Here is an 18,761-nt window from a genome sequence, read left to right as displayed (position 1 = left end):
ACCGATCAGTGTTTGCAGCGTTTTGGATGCAGCATTTTTTTTGCTGCGGCCAAAACGCAGCATTGTACAGTACAAGCAGGGTGGATGGATTTATAGAGAAATCATACCCACTGTGCGTGTGCGGCCCGCAGCGAAAACTGACCTGCGGTGCGGCTTTACGAGCCGTAAGCATGTAAATTGTTTGTTGAGGAAAAGCATGTGTTCTCCACAGGAAAACACAGCGAGAGACCGTAGTGCCCAGAACCCTGATCGTGGGTACGGGCAGCTGCGGTCTCCTGTGGAAGAGATTCACGGCCCCGCAGGTCAGGGCCCACTGCATCCAGGACACAGAGAGTACTGATCGTGGGTACGGGCAGCTGCGGTCTCCTGCGTTCTCTTGCGGAGGAGACTCGCAGCCCCGCAGGTCAGGGCCCACCGCATCCAGGACACCGCGAGTACTGATCGTGGGTACGGGGCAGCTGCAGTTTCCTGCGTTCTCTTGAGGAGGAGACTCGTGGCCCCGCAGGTCAGGGCCCACCGCATCCAGGACACCGCAAGTACTGATCGTGGGTGCGGGCAGCTGCCGTCTCCTGCGTTCTCTTGCGGAGGAGACTCACCGCCCCGCAGGTCAGGGCCCACCGCATCCAGAACACAGCGAGTACTGATCGTGGGTGCGGGCAGCTGCGGTCTCCTGCGTTCTCTTGCGGAGGAGACTCGAGGCCCTGCAGGTCAAGACCTACCACATCCAGGATGCAGCGAGTCCTAATCTTGGACACGTATCCTTAGGGTATGCGCATGCAACGTCTTTTTAAGCTAGGTGGGATTCAGAGGAGGCTCACATGAAAAAGACAATGTGTGCACATACTCTTAGATGATCTGAAAAATAAATATTGGTTGGACTTTCAGGAGTTTGCGAGAGCTTGATGTGAATGTCGTACGAAGATAAACAATGCTACGTAATCTGGAATTAAGTATGTGGATGATTGATCAAGGTGTAAAGAATAGATGTTTTGGGGAAGAAAACTAAGAAACTTTGGCCTTTGAAGGGGCAGACTAATCACATACAGTACATTCTTCAAGTTGTCTCTTCAGGGAGGAAGGAGAAACTCTAGTGCTACCTAAGTCAAAAGTGGCCCTTTAAGAGTGGTTTCACACATCCGTCACACTCCAGTACAATAGAAACCCGGCAACCTCTGGTCACATGCTGTCATGTGACCGGAGCTTGCCGCGATGCCATTGTACAGAATTGCACTGTACTTGTGTGCCAGATCCGGCAATCCGGCGAAATGCCGAATGTGTGAAACTGGCCTTACTAGACTTTTCATATGACCTAGGAGTACCATTGTTGGTATTGTACCAAGAAAGGCCACTAATGTCCAATAGGGGAATAATTGCCATGAAGCATGAGATAGTTGGATTGACTGGCACCAGACGACCAGTTGGCGCTGCTTGGCATTTCCTTATCCAATGGCGATACCAATGGGTGCTAAGTCACCAATGTCAATGATCAGACCGCTCCAAAATGATCAGCTCTCCCAAATGTCTCTAGCCTGTGTGAGATCACGTAACGCCAGTCATCCCTGTACACTAAGGGTACCGTCACACTTTAGCGATGCAGCAGTGATCCCACCAGTGATCTGACCTGGTCAGGATCGCTGCTGCATCGCTACATGGTCGCTGGTGAGCTGTCAAACAGGCAGATCTCACCAGCGACCAGTGACCAGCCCCCAGCAAGCAGCGACAATCAAGCGACGCTGCGCTTGCACGGAGCCGGCGTCTGGAAGCTGCGGACACTGGTAACTAAGGTAAATATCGGGTATGGTTACCCGATGTTTACCTTAGTTACCAGCGCACACCGCTTAGCTTAGCGTGTGCAGGGAGCAGGAGCCGGCACTGGCAGCGCGAGAGCTGCGGAGGCTGGTAACGAAGGTAAATATCGGGTAACCACCTTAGTTACCCGATGTTTACCTTGGTTACAGCTTACCGCAGGCTGTCAGACGCCGGCTCCTGCTCCCTGCACATTCAGGATTGTTGCTCTCTCGCGGTCACACACAGCGATGTGTGCTTATCAGCGGGAGAGCAACAATAAAAAAACGAACCAGGGCTGTGTGTAACGAGCAGCGATCTCACAGCAGGGGCCAGATCGCTGCTCAGTGTCACACACAGCGAGATCGCTAATGAGGTCACAAAAAACGTGACTCAGCAGCAATCTCAGTAGCGATCTCGCTGTGTGTGAAGCACCCCTAAAGCCAATCGAGCAGAAAGCAATATCCAGAGATAAGTGTCTGTATTAGTGGTAGATGGGAGGATAGCAATGTTCTGCAAATCAGGAAATCAACAAACAGAACAAAGGACAATTTACAAGATTGGTAATCAGTCCCATCACAAAAACAGATGGCTGCCAGCTTGGGAAAGTTACAACAAGCTTTCGCAACCTATACTTCTCTAAAGGCCCAGTCACACACAACGACTTACCAGCGATCCCGGAAACGATGCGACCTGATCGGGATCACAGGTAAGTCGCTGGGAGGTCGCTGGTGAGATGTCACACAGTCAGACCTTACCAGCGATGCAGGAACAATACAGGTCGCAGTAGCAATCTGTATAATGATCTCAGCAGTCACTGTGACCCTGTCACACAGTGTCACACACAGCGATGGGTCCTGCCCAGCAGGACATCGCCTTTGAAGAAAATGGCCTGGACCATTCTGCAACGACCGGCGACCTCACAGCAGGGGCCTGATCGCTGGTAGGTGTCACACATAAGATCTCTAACGGGATCGCTGCTGCGTCACCAAAACCGTGACTCAGCTGTGATCTCGCTAGCGATCTCGTTATGTGTGACGGTACCTTAATGTGCACTGGGTCATTTAAAAGACGTCATCCACTACTTTTACATTGATGGCTTATACCCAGGATAGGACATCAATGTCTGATCGGCTGGGGTGAGATACTCGGCCCCCCGCTGAGCTGGTCTCGGTGCCAGCAGCAGCTTGTTTGTGGACTTGCTCCGTTCCGGAGCTGCACCGTCTTCTGATAGCGGCCTCCCATTCAAATCAGTAGAAAGAGGATGTGCAGTACCAAGCCACGGCCACTACCGGACGATGGAACAGCCGCCTACTACTGCCGGCACCGAGAACAGGTGATCATTAGAGGTGCGGAGTGTCGTACCACAGCCGAACAGACATCGACGACCTATCTTAAGCATAGGCCATCAATGTAAAAGTAGTGAACAACTTCTTTAATCCAACATAGGCCGAAACCGCTGATACTAACAAGTTCAGCTGACACTATAAAGTGTTGGTGTACCAGACAAGTGATGGTCGGGAGAGCTGTCGATCGGACATGTCTGATTTCTGACTGCCGATCACATTGTTCTCCTGGAGACAAGTCGCCGACCAACAAGTCAGTCGGGAGCTTTCTCGTAGAGAACACAGCGGCGCTCAGCCGAACATGCGCTCCGGGGTATGGTAGAGACGGCTGTTGGCTGAACGATGGTAATGCCGAGTAGTCAGTTTATTCCTTTCTTTCTCTCCAAGACAAAGAACAGAGGAATAGAACAGAAGAGGTGTAATGCAAAAATTATTAGGAGAAAAGAATAAAACTATGTTCAGATAGAGAACTTTTTCGCACAGGTTTTTGTATAGGAAAACGCACCTTTTCCAGGTGAATTCCGGATGTAAAACACTCAAAATAAGCCCCATTATTGTTTTATGGGACAATAGCATTGTCGATCATGTGGAAGTGTTTTTTTCAGTCACGGTTTCCAAAATCGCTTTAACAAGTGACATTTCACCTAGTGAACTGGTTTCAAAGCAAACTCTGCCTTAAGGGTAGTTTCACACTTGCGTTGAACGGTATCCGTTGCATTGCGTTGTGTAACGGATGCAACGGATGTGTTGCATATAGTGACACAACGGATGCAACGGATGCTGCAAAACAACGCAATTCGTTTTGATTTTTTCTTTTTTTTTTCCCGGTTTTACCAGCGGCAGACTATAGTGAACGATCAGCTGATTGCTCCCAGTAGCCGGCCGCCGGGTGATCAGCTGATCGCTCCCAGCCGCCGGGTGATCAGCTGATCGCTGTCACTTGCCGGCGCCCGGGCATGCCGGCGGGCGGGCGCTCAGCTGAGCGCTGTGACTTGCCGGCGGCCGGGCATGCTGGTGGCCGGTCGTTCAGCTGAGCGCTGTCGCTTGCCGACGGCCAGGCGCTCAGCTGAACGTTCGGCCACCGCGAGCCAAAATAAAGTTTGATTTAAAAAAAAAAAAAAAAAAAAAGGGAGCATGCGCAGTGAAATCCAGAGGATTCCGCTGCTCAAAATAACGTTACATGCTGCGTTCCTCCCGCTGGGCGGAAGCAACGGAGCGTCGCCCAGCGGAAGCAACGCAGCTCCTTTTGGTACAATCCGTCAACCATACAAGTCTATGGGAAACAGCGGAATCCGTTAATGGATTCCGCTGTTTCCCAAAAGGGCGGATTGTAACGGAAGGAAAATAACGCAAGTGTGAAAGTACCCTAACACTTCGCTGTACCCATCACATGGATTCAGACAGAAGGCAGCGAAGAAAATCCAGAAACCTGAGGCCTCGGCCTCCGATTCCGGATAGCACAAAATCCATAGGACAGCATCCACCACTGTGATAAATTTAGAGAGCCTTCAAAAAAAACATTAAAAATAACAAAAAAAAAAAAAAAAAGGCAATCTGAGCATGCTCCGTACATACATGTATCACACTTGGATGGGATTTATGGCTCCCAGGATTCCAATCTCAGATAAACACTGCAGTCAGTCCCTTTACTGTGACCTTTAGCACCTAGAAAAGCATTCCTGTCTGACAGAGGAAAAAAAGAAAATAAAAGGTCGCGGCTTTAGTAGAGAGGACATTCCAAGCCACTCCTGCCGATGGCATCACCTGAATGGGGACATAGGCTGCCTCTCCGCGCTGCCCTGGCCTTTCTTGACAAGCTGCAATGACCTCATGAATACAGTGCACTTAGCTAGAACGGCCACATGCGCAGAAGACAAGGCGTTAACAGTGCGGCAGCAATGTATGATCAGCTGAGGTAATGGTGGATAAAAGTGAAGAATGACAGCTGCAATACATGGAGAAAGAAACATAAGAAGCACATTTGCAGTATTTAAATTTCCCAGAGGAGCCTTGCGTGGCCCATAAGCCTCCTTACACTGGAATGTCAGGCATGTCACTCCCCACAAGACATTACTCCTTAGATCTCAAGGGAGGGACAATCATCCCGAAACAGTGTCTTCAAATTGAGGTTCTGATCTGGCATAAATCCTAGGTCATATGAAAAGGCTCGTTAAAGGGCCATTTTTTACTTTTAGGATTGCGACTTCCAATAGGTGGCGCTAGAGTTTGTCTCCTTCCTCCCTGAAGAGACAATTTGAACATTACCCAGAGGAGCATTGCAGCTAGAAGACCCCTCACCACTGACAGCCAAATTGGTTTGTCCGTCTCCACAAGGAAAAAAGTTCTCCCCTTATACCCCTTAGATCTCAGTCAGAGGCCTCTCACACAGTCAAATCAGACTGCATGATTTACCCTGAGGAGGGGTCAACACCACGAAACACGTGTCTGCAAATATCATAAAAGCCAAACCAGAATCTCCAAGCTCCTTAAAGGGTCGATATTGACTTTCAGGATTACCACTTCCAATAAGTGGCTCTAGAGTCCTCCTCTCTGAAGAGGCAATTTGTACGAGAACAAAGATGTCAGTGTCACTCTGTCCACATTACCACTAGACTTCCATCTGTCAGGTTTGTCAATGGGATCTATAAGGCTATGTGCGCAGAGTGCGTTTTTCGCGGCGTTTTTCGGGTGCGTTTTTCGCCTCAAAACTGCAGGACTTTGCTTCCCCAGCAAAGTCTATGAGTTTTCATTTTTGCTGTCCGCACACATCTGTTTTTTTTACCTGCGTTTTTGAGTTAAAAAAAAAAATGGACATGTCAGTTCTTTCCTGCATTTTCCGCCCATGCAATGCATTTGAAAAACGCAGCAAAACGCAGAAAAACACCAAATCGCGGCAAAAATGCATGCGTTTTTTGATGCGTTTTTTCGACGCAGGTGCGTTTTTAGCGGCCAAAAACGCAGCGTCAAAAAGACGCAGTGTGCGAACCTAGCCTAAGGCCCAGTTAGTATCAGATTCATATCAGAAAAGTTATAACTGAGGTCCCAGAGATACACATGGTGATTGTTTTTTTTAAGTGTCCTACATCAGTCTCCTTCTCCCTCTGGCAGATGACAATATAAAGGACAGATTTATTACAAAGTTCACACTTTTTTCGTAATTTTTTCATATACGCCTATATCTTTTATGTTGCAAAGTTTTTTTAAATCCTATTTTGTGCATTAGAGGGTTTTTTATGCTTGTGATTGCGAGCAGGGCTTGGGTTTAATATGTTCCTGGATGGTTCATTAACTTTTTTTTTTTAAAAAAAAAAAGATGCTAAATTTTTGCAAATATAATCCAGTCTCATGATTATTTTATTTGCTAATTTCTAGGCGAATTTTACAACATTGTAGCAGAACATGCGACATTGCGCTATAGAAGCAGAAAAAAGGATAAGACAAAAATAGAGCATTTTTTAAATTCGCATAAACTGTCATGACCCATATCGCAAGGAATAAGCCGCAAAGTCAACATTAATGAATACCACAATAAACAAAAAACAAAAAAAAAAGGAAGTGGCAAAAAACAGGCTGTGATAAGCGGACCATAATGCAGAGAACGGAGAGGGGAGAGTGACTGCGGATGTGTGTCCACCAGCATTCACTCAGCACATGCACACCACTATACACTATGCACAAAGAGAGGACATATCAGGTGAGAAAACATCATTACTCTTCACTTAATTGGGGTGTTTGTTTGTTTTTTGTTTTAGAAGTAGAAGGCAATAATTTAAAAGGGAATCTGTCACCAGGTTTTTGTCACCTAATCTGAGAGCAGCATAATGTAGAGACAGAGACCCTGACTCCAGCGATGTGTCACTTACTGGGCTACTTAGTGTGTTTTTGATGAAATCCCTGTTTAATCAGCAGTAGATTATCATTACAGGACAACTTTGTGTGCTGCAGGGAGTCCAGCATATTCATGAGCTCTGTATAACTGCTAGATCTGCAGCAGAGAAAACAGTGATTTTATCAAAATGACAGCAAACAGCTCAGTAAGTGACACATCGCTGGAATCAGGGTCTCTCTCTCTAGGTTATGCTGCTGTCAAATGGGGGAGGAAAAACCTGGTGACAGATTCCTTTTAACAATTTTTATGTCCTATACAGGGACTATAGAGAGGCAGGATAAACGCAGGACCACAATGCCGGCTAGCGTGGATGATGCAGGATGCATCAGACATAAACATAGGTCTCAGAAGGAGGACAGAACTGCTATGGGAATACTAGACTGAAAAATACAATGAACTATCTGAAAAAAATGAAAAACATGAAAATGGTATCTGCATAACTGCTATGAATAATAGGAATATAAGAGATGTTTAGCCATTGTATTGATCAATGCAAAAGAGCCCCAAACCACGCCAAGGTAATCTCTATTTTTGGGGTCCCTAACTCATGTGTAACTTCACCTGCAGTTAAAAAACTTGCTCTGTATGAGAAGCAAAGGACTTTCTGTCTGAGAACCCTGCCCCACCCAGAGCCATGTGTCTTATTTCACATATATAGCTTGGTCCTTTGCTACTCATCATTCCCCTATACATTGTGACTGGTGTGCAACGCTTTATCCTATTGTATAGTTATGTTTTTGAGTCTTGCACCTTGTTCACACCATTGGTGTTTCAGACATACATTCTTTAATCAGATGGAGAACAGTGATCGGACAAGATGGCGGTGCCGAATAAAGACCAGCGGCGCCCACTGGACGGGACCACCCCCTAGGTGAGTATAATAAAGGTGTTTTTACATTGTACAGAGCGGTCTGGGCTCTTATATACAGTATTCTGGAATGTTGTATATAAGGGCTCACTGGTGGTGACCACAGCTCATAAGAGAATAACCTTATGACAGGTTCCCTTTAAAGTATTTCCACAATGGATTTTTTAGGTTTTGTTTTTTCCCCTCCACATGTTAATATTCAGTGCAAGTTCCAAATAACTACAGCACTCATGACTATGGAGGACTGCTTGGGAGCAGGTTTACTAGTCCTGTAGTGAAATCACTGTTTTATCAGCAGGAGATTATCATTAGAGGACTAGTAAACCTGCTGTTATATAGTCCTCCATATCTATAAACTCTGTATAATCCAGTCTCATCCACTGATTGGCAGATTTCTGTGGACCCTGTGCATAGACAGAAATCTGCCAATCAGTGGTGTGGGCGGGGTTATACAGAGCATAGCATTCAGAGCACTGGTAGATTTGCAGCAGATAAAACAGTGATTTTTGTCCGATGGCCGTCCTCCTTCTGAGACCCATATTTATGATGCGCATTGTGGTCCTGCGTTTATCCTGTCACTCTATAGTCCCTGTATGGGTCATAAAAATTGTTAAAGGGAATCTGTCACCAGGCTTTTGCACCCCCATCTGAGAGCAACATAATATTGGGGCAAAGACCCTGATTCCAGCCATGTGTCACTTACTCAGCCGTTTGCTGTCATTTTGATAAAAATCACTTTTCCCTGCTGCAGATCTAGCAGTTATATAGAGCTAATGAATATGCTGGACTACCTGCAGCACGCCAAGTAGTCCTGTAATGATAATATACTGCTGATTAAACAGTGATTTTATCAAAACCACACTAAGCAGCCCAGAAAGTGACACATTGCTGGAATCAGGATCTCTGCCCCTACATTACGTGTCAAAATCCTGGTGACAGATTCCTGTCATGTATTTTTGTATGGGTGGGTGTTGGTTGTGATTTTTTTTAATGCTCTCTTTGTTTTTTGGTGCTTTTTTTTTAACCGTCTAGCTAAAAACCAACAACTACTAAAATTTTCGACAAACATCAAAAAAGTATCACCGGAGAGGAGTATAACACCCCTATAGGAATGTGACGAAGGACAACAGAAGCCATTTCTGACTTGATGGGCGTCAAAAATAAACGCTGAGTGACGCGGCCCGGCCGGCAGGAGACGCGGCTTTGTAGTTTATTGGCGCCGCTGAGCGCAGCATCGCCTGTTAATAATTTAGCAGGCACTTAATACAAGCAAACACATAAATGTCTTTTGTTCTCTTTAATTTGTGTTGCTGCTCCGAGCTAAACAAGCGTTTACATCTATTAATTGTGATAATAGTTTGGCATCCGAGGGAAACCATACAATTAATGGCAGATTATAACCCTTTGTGGCCCAGAGAACCCGAGCGCAGAGGACGCAGACAGCTTGATGAACAGTCAACGGCAAAGGGCGTCATTACCGGGGAGGTGCCGCTGTGTTACAGGCCCGGGTGCACGCGGATAATGAGAGCAAGAGAAACTAACAGGATCCCAGCGCGAGAAGAAATCTGATCGGTATTAATGGATGATTACCCCTCTATGTGGGCAGATAGGTGCGGCATTATACAACAGTGGCACCCTGGGATAGTGTGAAGGGTGTTTTCAGGCAAATTTGTGCCAACAAATGCCACAAATCTGGTGTGATACCATTGCTGCTGAGGAATCTCTGCAGCGTAGAGGCGCCATTGATTTTACATATAGAGAAGGAATTACTGAGACCACACGCAGCCTTAAAGCGCACCAATCACCAGGATTTTCCTATACAACCTAAAGCCAGTGCTATACTGGCACTATCAGGCTGATTCTATACATACCTTTAGATGTCAGCTCGGATGTATTGGTTTTGAAACACAGGCAAGTAAAACTTGTAAAATGAACAGTTATTGATTGACAGCAGCTGCCGATCAGCTAATAGCTGGGAGGGGTTTGATAGTGTTTCCCACCCCCTGTGTCTGTTCTCTCTCCCCCTATTATTTATGCTAATTCCATTATAGAAGTGTCTTACTAATGATTGTGGCTAAATCGTGGTGGCTAGAAGGACCTGTGCTGATGTCATACCCATGTGAGGCCCCGCCCCTTCTGGTCACATGGCTATGACATCAGCATTGGTCCTTCTAGTCACCATGATTTATAGCCACAAACTTCTATAACGGAATTGGCATAAATAGATAGGAGGACGGACAGGCAGGAGGGTGGGAATCGCTATCAAAACTTATTAGTTGATCAGCAGCTGCTGCCAATCAAAAAAACGTTCATTTTACAAACTTTACTTGCTTGTGTTTTAAAACCTATACATCTGATCTCACAACTAAAGGTATGTATAGACTCAGCCCGATAGTGCCAGTATAGCTCTGGCATTAGGTTATATAGGAAAATCCTGGTGATTGATGCACTTTAATGTTTCATTCTGGGATAAAAAAAAAAAAAAAAAAAAAAAAAAAAGTGATTTGGGAAGAAAAAAAGAAAGAAAGAACCGAGATCATGTCTGAAATCTCACACTTGTCATACTATTGGGAAATAGTATGTAGTAATGTCACAATTTTACTGTGGAAATTTTTGTCATCAGAAAATGACAGATTGTTCAAAATCAGGGTATTGTACGGTATTACATGTAGGCTTTAAACAACGAAATAAAAATTATATTTTTTTATACAAACACACACATATCTATCTCTATCTCTATCTCTATCTCTATATATCTATCTATATATATATATATCTATACATATATACATATACATATACATATATATATATCTATATCTATATCTATATCTATCTCTCTCTCTATATATACACATATACATATACACACAAACACACACACACACACACACACACACACACCAAAAAAAACATCTAGTCACATGCACATTAGCAGCAATAAACTGACACATCTGATCTCAAAGGGAACCACCAGCAGGATTTTCATATATAAAAGTATAGCCAGTGCTATACTGGCAGTAGGATGCTGAATGTAAGCATAGCTTTTGTTTTGAGATTGGAGGTTTTATTTCAGAAATATGTACAAGTAAAGTTCCAGCAATGCACTGCTCTTTGATTGACAGGTGCAACAGGAAGGGAATATGTTGGTCGTGTCTTTCAATCTATTCCCACCCGTCTGCCTGCTTGACCTAGCTCACCCTGTCGCCGTCATAGACGTTAAATCCGGCACAGGCAGATAGACAGGAGCGGAAAAACATAGCAAAACCCGACCCACATATTCCCTTCTTGTTGCACCTGTCAATCAAAGAGCAGTGCATTGCTGGAACTTTACTTGCACATATTTCTGAAATAAAACCTGCAATCTCAGAACAAAAGCTGTGCTTACATTCAGCATCCTAGTACCAGTAGAGCACTGGCTTTACTTTATATATGAAAATACTGCTGGTTGGTTCTTTAAGTATTGAAGCATCTAATGAGTGTGTGCAAACATCACTGCAAATGGACCTGTGATTGGTGATCCTGTGTTATCAGCTGTGTGTAGAGGTGCTATTGTAATCCTGCGCCTGTGATGAAACTGCTGAAAAGTCTTCTGTAAAGAAAAGAGTATGACTGCAGAAGGGCCCTGGTGGCCAGTGTGCAAATTCCAGGATTTCTTTACAGATTATATACAAAACGAGTAATAAAATCTGATTTAAAAACAGTGGGTAATTTTCTTATTACACATTCCCTATAAGTTTAGCTTTAGTTCTAGAGATAAGCCACATCTATTATCATCCTTTAGAGGGAATCTGTCACCGGATTTTTGCTACCGCATAAGAAAACAATATAATATAGGGGCAGAGGCCCAGAGTCCAGTGATGTGTCACTTATTGGCCTACTTACTGCAGTTTTGATAAAATTACTGTTTATCTGTTGCAGCTCTACCAGTTCTCTGAATGCTGAGATCTGTATAAGACCGCCCATACCACTGATTGGCAGCTATGTATACTATGCATAGGCAGAAAGTAGCTAATCATTCTTTTTGCGTGGAGTTACAGAGCTCACGAATTTGGAGGACTATATTGCAGCATGTTTACTAGTCCTGTACTGATAATCTCCTGTTGATAAAATGGTTGTGTCAAAACTACAGAGCAGCCCAGTATCATACATATCACAGGAATCAGGGTCTCATTCTCTACATTATGCTGATGTAATATTACATGGGAAGAAGCTCAACCAGGATCTAGCATACTGTGCCATGCGGATGGCCGGTAAGGGGCTGCATGGACACCGTGCAAAACATTAAAGGGATTTCAGGGACATAATCCTGATGGCCTGTCCTTAGAAGTAATGAGCCATTATGAAGCATCCAACACCGGAGGATCAATAAGACAGATCCCCCTGTGTCCTGCGTCATCACCGGTATAAATAACAGAATTATTCTTCATGAGTCAAGGTTAGACTAGACTCTGGGAAGAATAGGGACATGTTATGTATCGCTGATATATGAGGTCCTGTTACCATGGAGACTATTCACCCATCTCCGAAAATTATTGGGTGAAGCGCAGGCTGAAAAAGGAGATGTATATATAATATGACAACGCAGCGGTGTGATCAGCCATCATATGGGAGACATCACCAGTGACCACAAGTTACCGCAGACCAGAGAATCAACACAAAAGGTGGCTGAAAGGGAATCTGTCCCCCATCTGAGAGCAGCATAATGTAGAGATAGAGACCCTGATTCCAGCGATGTGTCACTTACTCAGCTGTTTGCTGTCATTTTGATAAAATCAATGATTTCTCTAATGCAGATCTAGCAGTTATACAGAGCTCATTAATATGCTGGACTAGCTGCAGCACACCAAGTAGTCCTGTAATGATAATCTACTGCTAATTAAACAGTGATTTTATCACAACTACACTAAGCAGCCCAGTAAGTGATACATCACTTGAATCAGGATCTCTGCCTTAAGTAAGGCTGCTCTTAGATTAGATGGCAAAAACCTTTTGATAGATTCCCTTTAAAGGGTTACTCCCAAAATAGCTCAATACCCCCAATCCATAGGCAAGGGGATAATTTACTGATGGCTGAGAGCCCCAATGCTGGTACTCTCAGTTATCCCGAAGACTAAGCCCTGGAGTACCCCATCGCGACCGGAGATGCTCTGCTGTGGCTACATTCATTGTCTATGGGTTGTGGGAGAAACCCAGAGTTCAGCGCTATACTACTTTTCCTTTAAGGCTACGTGCACACGTTGCGTGCGGTCAGTGCAGAAATTTCTGCAGCGATTTAAAGAGCACACGTGCGTTTTAAATCGCCGCAGAAAGAGTCCGTAATGAAAAAAAAAAAAAAAGCCGATTCCATGCGCTCTGAGTGCAGCCCCTCCCATAGACAGAGCCGGGGACTGCATGCAGAGCACACGGAATAAGTGACATGTCACTTCTTAGAACGCGCGCTTTGGGCAGCAGCCGAAGCGCTACACTCTAATACGCCACGTGCGCAACTCTCCAGCATAATCTTCATAGATTATGCAGGGGACGCAGGACAAATGCAGTTACGCTGCAGTGCAGATCGCAGCGTAACTGCATGTAATTACGCAACGTGCGCACATAGCCTAAGGCTGTGTGCCCATGATCAGTGTTAGCAGCGTTTTGCATGTTGTTTTTGCAGTGTCCAGAACGCTGTGATGTACAGCACAGGCACAGTGGATGGGATTTCTAAAAATCTCCTGCCCACCATGCGTGCACTGCCTGCAGCATAAACTGACCTACAGTGCAGCTTCCCAAGCCACAGCATGTCAATTTATTGCTGCAGAGACACACGTGTTCTCTGCCGGAAGACCAGAGAGAAAGTCTCTAGCTCCCCAAACCCTTAACGGTGGGCAGTTGTGGTCTTCTGCAGAGAACACTTGGGGTCCGAGGGCCAGGACCCACCGCGTCCAAGATCGTAGGCACATACCCTTATATAGTTACAGGTTACAGTCACACAGCCATGTATGTGGATTTTGAAGCAGGTTATGATAGAGATATATATATTAGCGGCACGGTGGCTCAGTGGTTAGCACTGCAGTCTTGTGGTGGCTCAGTGGTTAGCACTGCAGTCTTGCAGCGCTGGGGTCCTGGGTTTAAATCCCACCAAGGACACCATCTGCAAGGAGTTTGTATGTTCTCCCCGTGTTTGCGTGGGTTTCCTCCCACACTCCAAAGACATACAGATAGGGACTCTAGATTGTGAGCCCCAATGTTGCCAATGTATGTAAAGCGCTGTGGAATTAAATAGCACTATATAAATGAATAAAATTAATATAATATATACATACATATACACACACACACATTTATATACTATATATATATATATATATATATATATATATATATATATATATATATATATATATATATATATATATATATATATATATATATATATATATATATATATATATATATACACACACACACACACAAATATTTATATATACATACGTACATACAGTCATATGAAAAAGTTTGGGCACCCCTATTAATGTTAACCTTTTTTCTTTATAATAATTTGGGTTTTTGCAACAGCTATTTCAGTTTCATATATCTAATAACTGATGGACAGAGTAATATTTCTGGATTGAAATGAGGTTTATTGTACTAACAGAAAATGTGCAATCCGCATTTAAACTAAATTTGACAGGTGCAAAAGTATGGGCACCTCAACATAAGGGCTCATTCACATGACCGTTCCGTCTTTCCTGGTCAGTTCCTGTTTTTTTGCGGACCCACGGACAGGACCATCTTTTCAATGTCTTGTGTAAGATCGGATGACACACGGAAACACTTCCATGTGTATCCGATCCTACAAAAAAAAAACAAAAAAACACATCGGATGCCGTATGTCCGCTCCATTATTATGGAACATGTCCTATTCTGTTCCGTAATAACGGACCATGACTCAATACAAGTCAATGGGCCTGCAAAATCCCCGGAAGCATTTCTGTGTGACCTCCGTCGCATGCCCGTACAGTCGGTGTCCTGCTCCCCGCCAGCCCCGCAGCTGCTCGCACTGCAGCGTGTCAGTGTCTGCCCGCCCCCTCTGAGGCATCAGCAACTACCTGCGCTGCAGTGTGAGAAGCTGCTGACACTGCGGGCAGACACCTACACATTGCAGTGCGTGCAGCTGCAGGGATGACTAGCGCTGCTTCTCATCACTGCCCGTGCAGTCTGTCCCGCTCCGCAGCTGCCCGTACCGCAGTGTGTCAGTGTCTGCCCGCAGTGTCAGCACCTTCTCACACTGCAGTGCAGGCAGCCGCGGGGATGACGAGCGCTGCTATGAGGAGGTTAGATGAGATCATTACCTGCTGTGACGATCTCCTGACGTCACCGCTGTCACTGCCTTCTATGCCCGCCGCGTTCTCACATCACGTCTCGCGGGTGGGCCGAGACTGTCACTAGCGGTGACGTCACGGACTCCCACGATACTGCTGAGAACGCAGTGGGCATAGAAGTCAGTGACAGCGCTGATGTCAGGAGTACAGGAGATCGTCACAGCAGGTAATTATCTCATCTAACCTCCTGATGGCAGCGCTCGTCATCCCCTGCAGTCACCTGGGCTGACCTATTGATGTTAGCTCAGGTCACATTACGGCTCTCCCAGCCAATGGGGAACATTCTGTTCTTCATTGACTGGGACAGCGACTATGGTATGGATCGTTATTGGATTACGCCGGACCCGAATTTGATTATTCTTGTCAATAAATTGGTGAAAGAGGAAATGCTTTGGGGTGTGTTTTCTCAAATAAAACTTTTTTTGTCTATTTTTTTTTATTACTGTGTTGGTGATGTCGGGTATCTGATAGACGCCTGACAACACTAACCCCAGGGCTTGATGCCAGGTGACATTACACATCTGGCATCAACCCCATATATTACCCTGTTTGCCACCGCACCAGGGCATGGGATGAGCTGGGGTGAAGCGCCAGGATCGGCGCATCTAATGGATGAGGACGCACACTAGCTAGAGACCCCAACGTAAGAAATACTTTGGCGTAGTGTTGGGGCTCTATTGCATTGATCAATTCAATAGCTAAATGTCTCTTGATTCATATGTTCATGGCAGTAATGCAGATTCCATTTTTCATATTTTCACTCTTACATATAGCTATTGGATTTTTCATGTCAGTATTCACACAGCAGTTTCTGCTATTTCATGTATTCCCCTTACATAGTCACTGGTGTGCATACCTTATCTCCATATAGTAGATTTTTTAGGTTTTTGCACCCAGTTCAGACTCAGAAGGGTGTTCCAGACGTTATTTCTTGATTGCTTACCACAACTACAGCCAAAATCATGTTATTAAAGCCAGTACCTGTCACTTCCAGGACTATAAGGCCAGAGCTCCCCTGTCCCTCGCACCTCATGTGCAAAACTATACCCTACACCGGCTAAATGCACCACTTTGGGACAATTTTCTATCCATCATAGCGACTTACAAAGTTTTGTACTTTTCATTCTACATTTAATGATCTTTATTTACCTGGAAAGCTGCGGTGCGGAGCCACGATAACTAATGATTCCCTAATCCCAGCGCAGCTCAGACAGTCCCCCCGCACTGACCCGCAGGCACGGCCCAGTCTTACATTCCGACAGGCAATCACAAAAATAGGTCAAATTGGCTTTTTTGGCAAAGTTTCAAGCTAAGATAATGCACATTCTTTCACCCTGGTGGCACACTGCTCAGACCTTCAATACAGTCACAACACGGCACTTGAAGAATTTGAGGTCAAGTTATAAATCCGCAGGAGCTTTACTACATGACGAGACTTGTGGAATGAATGAATCAATGAGCTTGGCTGGAGCTGCTCCTCCAAACCATATATATCTTTGAAATGTAAATCCATCTACACCTTTAGATCTTCTATCTGTTGCTGCATTCCTAATTAAGAGTTTTAATTCACACACAAATAAACATTTAGTGCAGTAAGTGTGACAGAGCACTTAAGGAGTGGTTTCATCACCCAGCACCAGATTCTTTAGGCCGGGGCCACACGGGGCACTAGTGCGATCCTCGCATGACACTCTGCTCACGCTGGCAGCACAGCAGGAGCTGAGTGTCATGCAAGTGTCACTGCAACTCCTGTCCAACTGTGCGAGCAGACCACAGCTGCGGGGGGCGGGCTGGCTCTCAGGAGGGGAGGGAGGGATTTCTCTCCCTCTCTCCTCCGTAGTCGGCTATTGCCATTCTCGCTCTGCACTGGCAGTACACCGGTGTACCGCGAGTGCAGTGCGATTTTTCTCTCGCCCCATTCACTTGAATGGGTGCGAGAGAAAGAGTCTCGGCTTACAATTGCAGCATGCTGCGATTGTTTTATTGGTCCGATTAGGGCTGAGAAAATATTTGCTCATGTGTGCTGATACACAGGCTAGAATTGGTCCGAGGGGAATGCGATGTTTTATCGCACTCCACTCGCACCGATTTTCTCGCCGTGTGGCTTAGGCCTAACTGGCAAAGAATCAGAAGGTGCGGTATCACACTAAAGAGGATGTTGCTGGTAAGGCAGTGATTCCTTAAAGGGTACCTTCACACTTAGCGATGCAGCAGCGATCCGACCAGCGATCTGACCTGGTCAGGATCGCTGCTGCATCGCTACATGGTCGCTGGTGAGCTGTCAAACAGGCAGATCTCACCAGCGACCACTGAACAGCCCCCAGCCAGCAGCGACGTGCAAGCGACGCTGCGCTTGTACGGAGCCGCCGACTGGAAGCTGCGGAGACTGGTAACTAAGGTAAACATCGGGTATGGTTACCCGATGTTTACATTAGTTACCAGCGCTGTGTGCAGGGAGCAGGGAGCCGCGCACACTGAGCGCTGGCTCCTTGCTCTCCTAGCTGCTATACACATCGGGTTAATTAACCCGATGTGTACAGCAGCTACATGTGCAGAGAGCCGGAGCCGGCAGCACAGGCAGCGTGAGAGCTGCGGAGGCTGGTAACTAAGGTAAATATCGGGTAACCACCTTGGTTACCCGATGTTTATCTTGGTTACAAGCTTACCTCAGCTGTCAGACGCCGGCTCCTGCTCCCTGCTCGCTTCATTTGTCGCTCTCTCGCTGTCACACACAGCGATGTGTGTGTCACAGCGGGAGAGCGGCTTTGAAGAAAACGAACCAGGGCTGTGTGTAACGAGCAGCGATCTCGCAGCAGGGGCCAGATCGCTGCCCAGTGTCACACACAGCGAGATCGCTAATGAGGTCACTGCTGCGTCACAAAAAGCGTGACTCAGCAGCGATCTCGGCAGCGAGCTCGCTGTGTGTGAAGCACCCCTAAGTGTTTTGTCAATGCCCAGAGCACTAAATGCTACATTTGCAAATGAATGAAAATGCTAATGATGACTCACAAATGCAGCAACAGATAGAAGATATAAAAGGTGCCATTTGATTAAGATTTCAAAGAGCTGCCCGAGCCCATATATAGTGTTTCAAAAAGTTAATTTTGCTGACAGATTCACTATAAGGCAAGGACTAAAGACATAATTCTGTAGTAAATCACTTTGAAAATTCAATATATTTTTATATAACGCAGGGGCGTTTTCATGCCAATTTAGCCCAACGCTATCAAAATCAGCAGAGTTGGGGCAGGATGGGGTCATGCCACTGCAGCCCACCTAATACATCAGGAGCGGTGTAGTTCCCTATGGAAGAAATCTTCGGCACATACCACTTATCAGACGCTTCTGATTCATGAAGAGGTGTGCGGCTCTTAATAAAGAAGAGTGTCTGACTCCAGTACACACCATTATGAAGATTAGCATGAAGATTACCGGTCTACATGAATCAGGCAAAAGCTGGGGTCACACGTAGCGATGCAGCAGCGATCATGACGAGCAACCTGACCTTA

At 45.6% G+C, this 18,761-nt stretch overlaps 1 protein-coding gene across 1 annotated transcript in view; it reads right to left on the bottom strand.

The window, feature by feature from the left end:
- The window catches only part of DIAPH1 (diaphanous related formin 1), a 370,807-nt gene that overhangs the window by 335,003 nt on the left and 17,043 nt on the right, over positions 1-18,761 (bottom strand). The window lies entirely within an intron of this gene.

This window comes from Anomaloglossus baeobatrachus, chromosome 4 (genome assembly GCF_048569485.1).
Source record: "Anomaloglossus baeobatrachus isolate aAnoBae1 chromosome 4, aAnoBae1.hap1, whole genome shotgun sequence".
Lineage (NCBI taxonomy): Eukaryota > Metazoa > Chordata > Amphibia > Anura > Aromobatidae > Anomaloglossus > Anomaloglossus baeobatrachus.
This window is presented reverse-complemented; position numbering and strand designations above follow the sequence as displayed.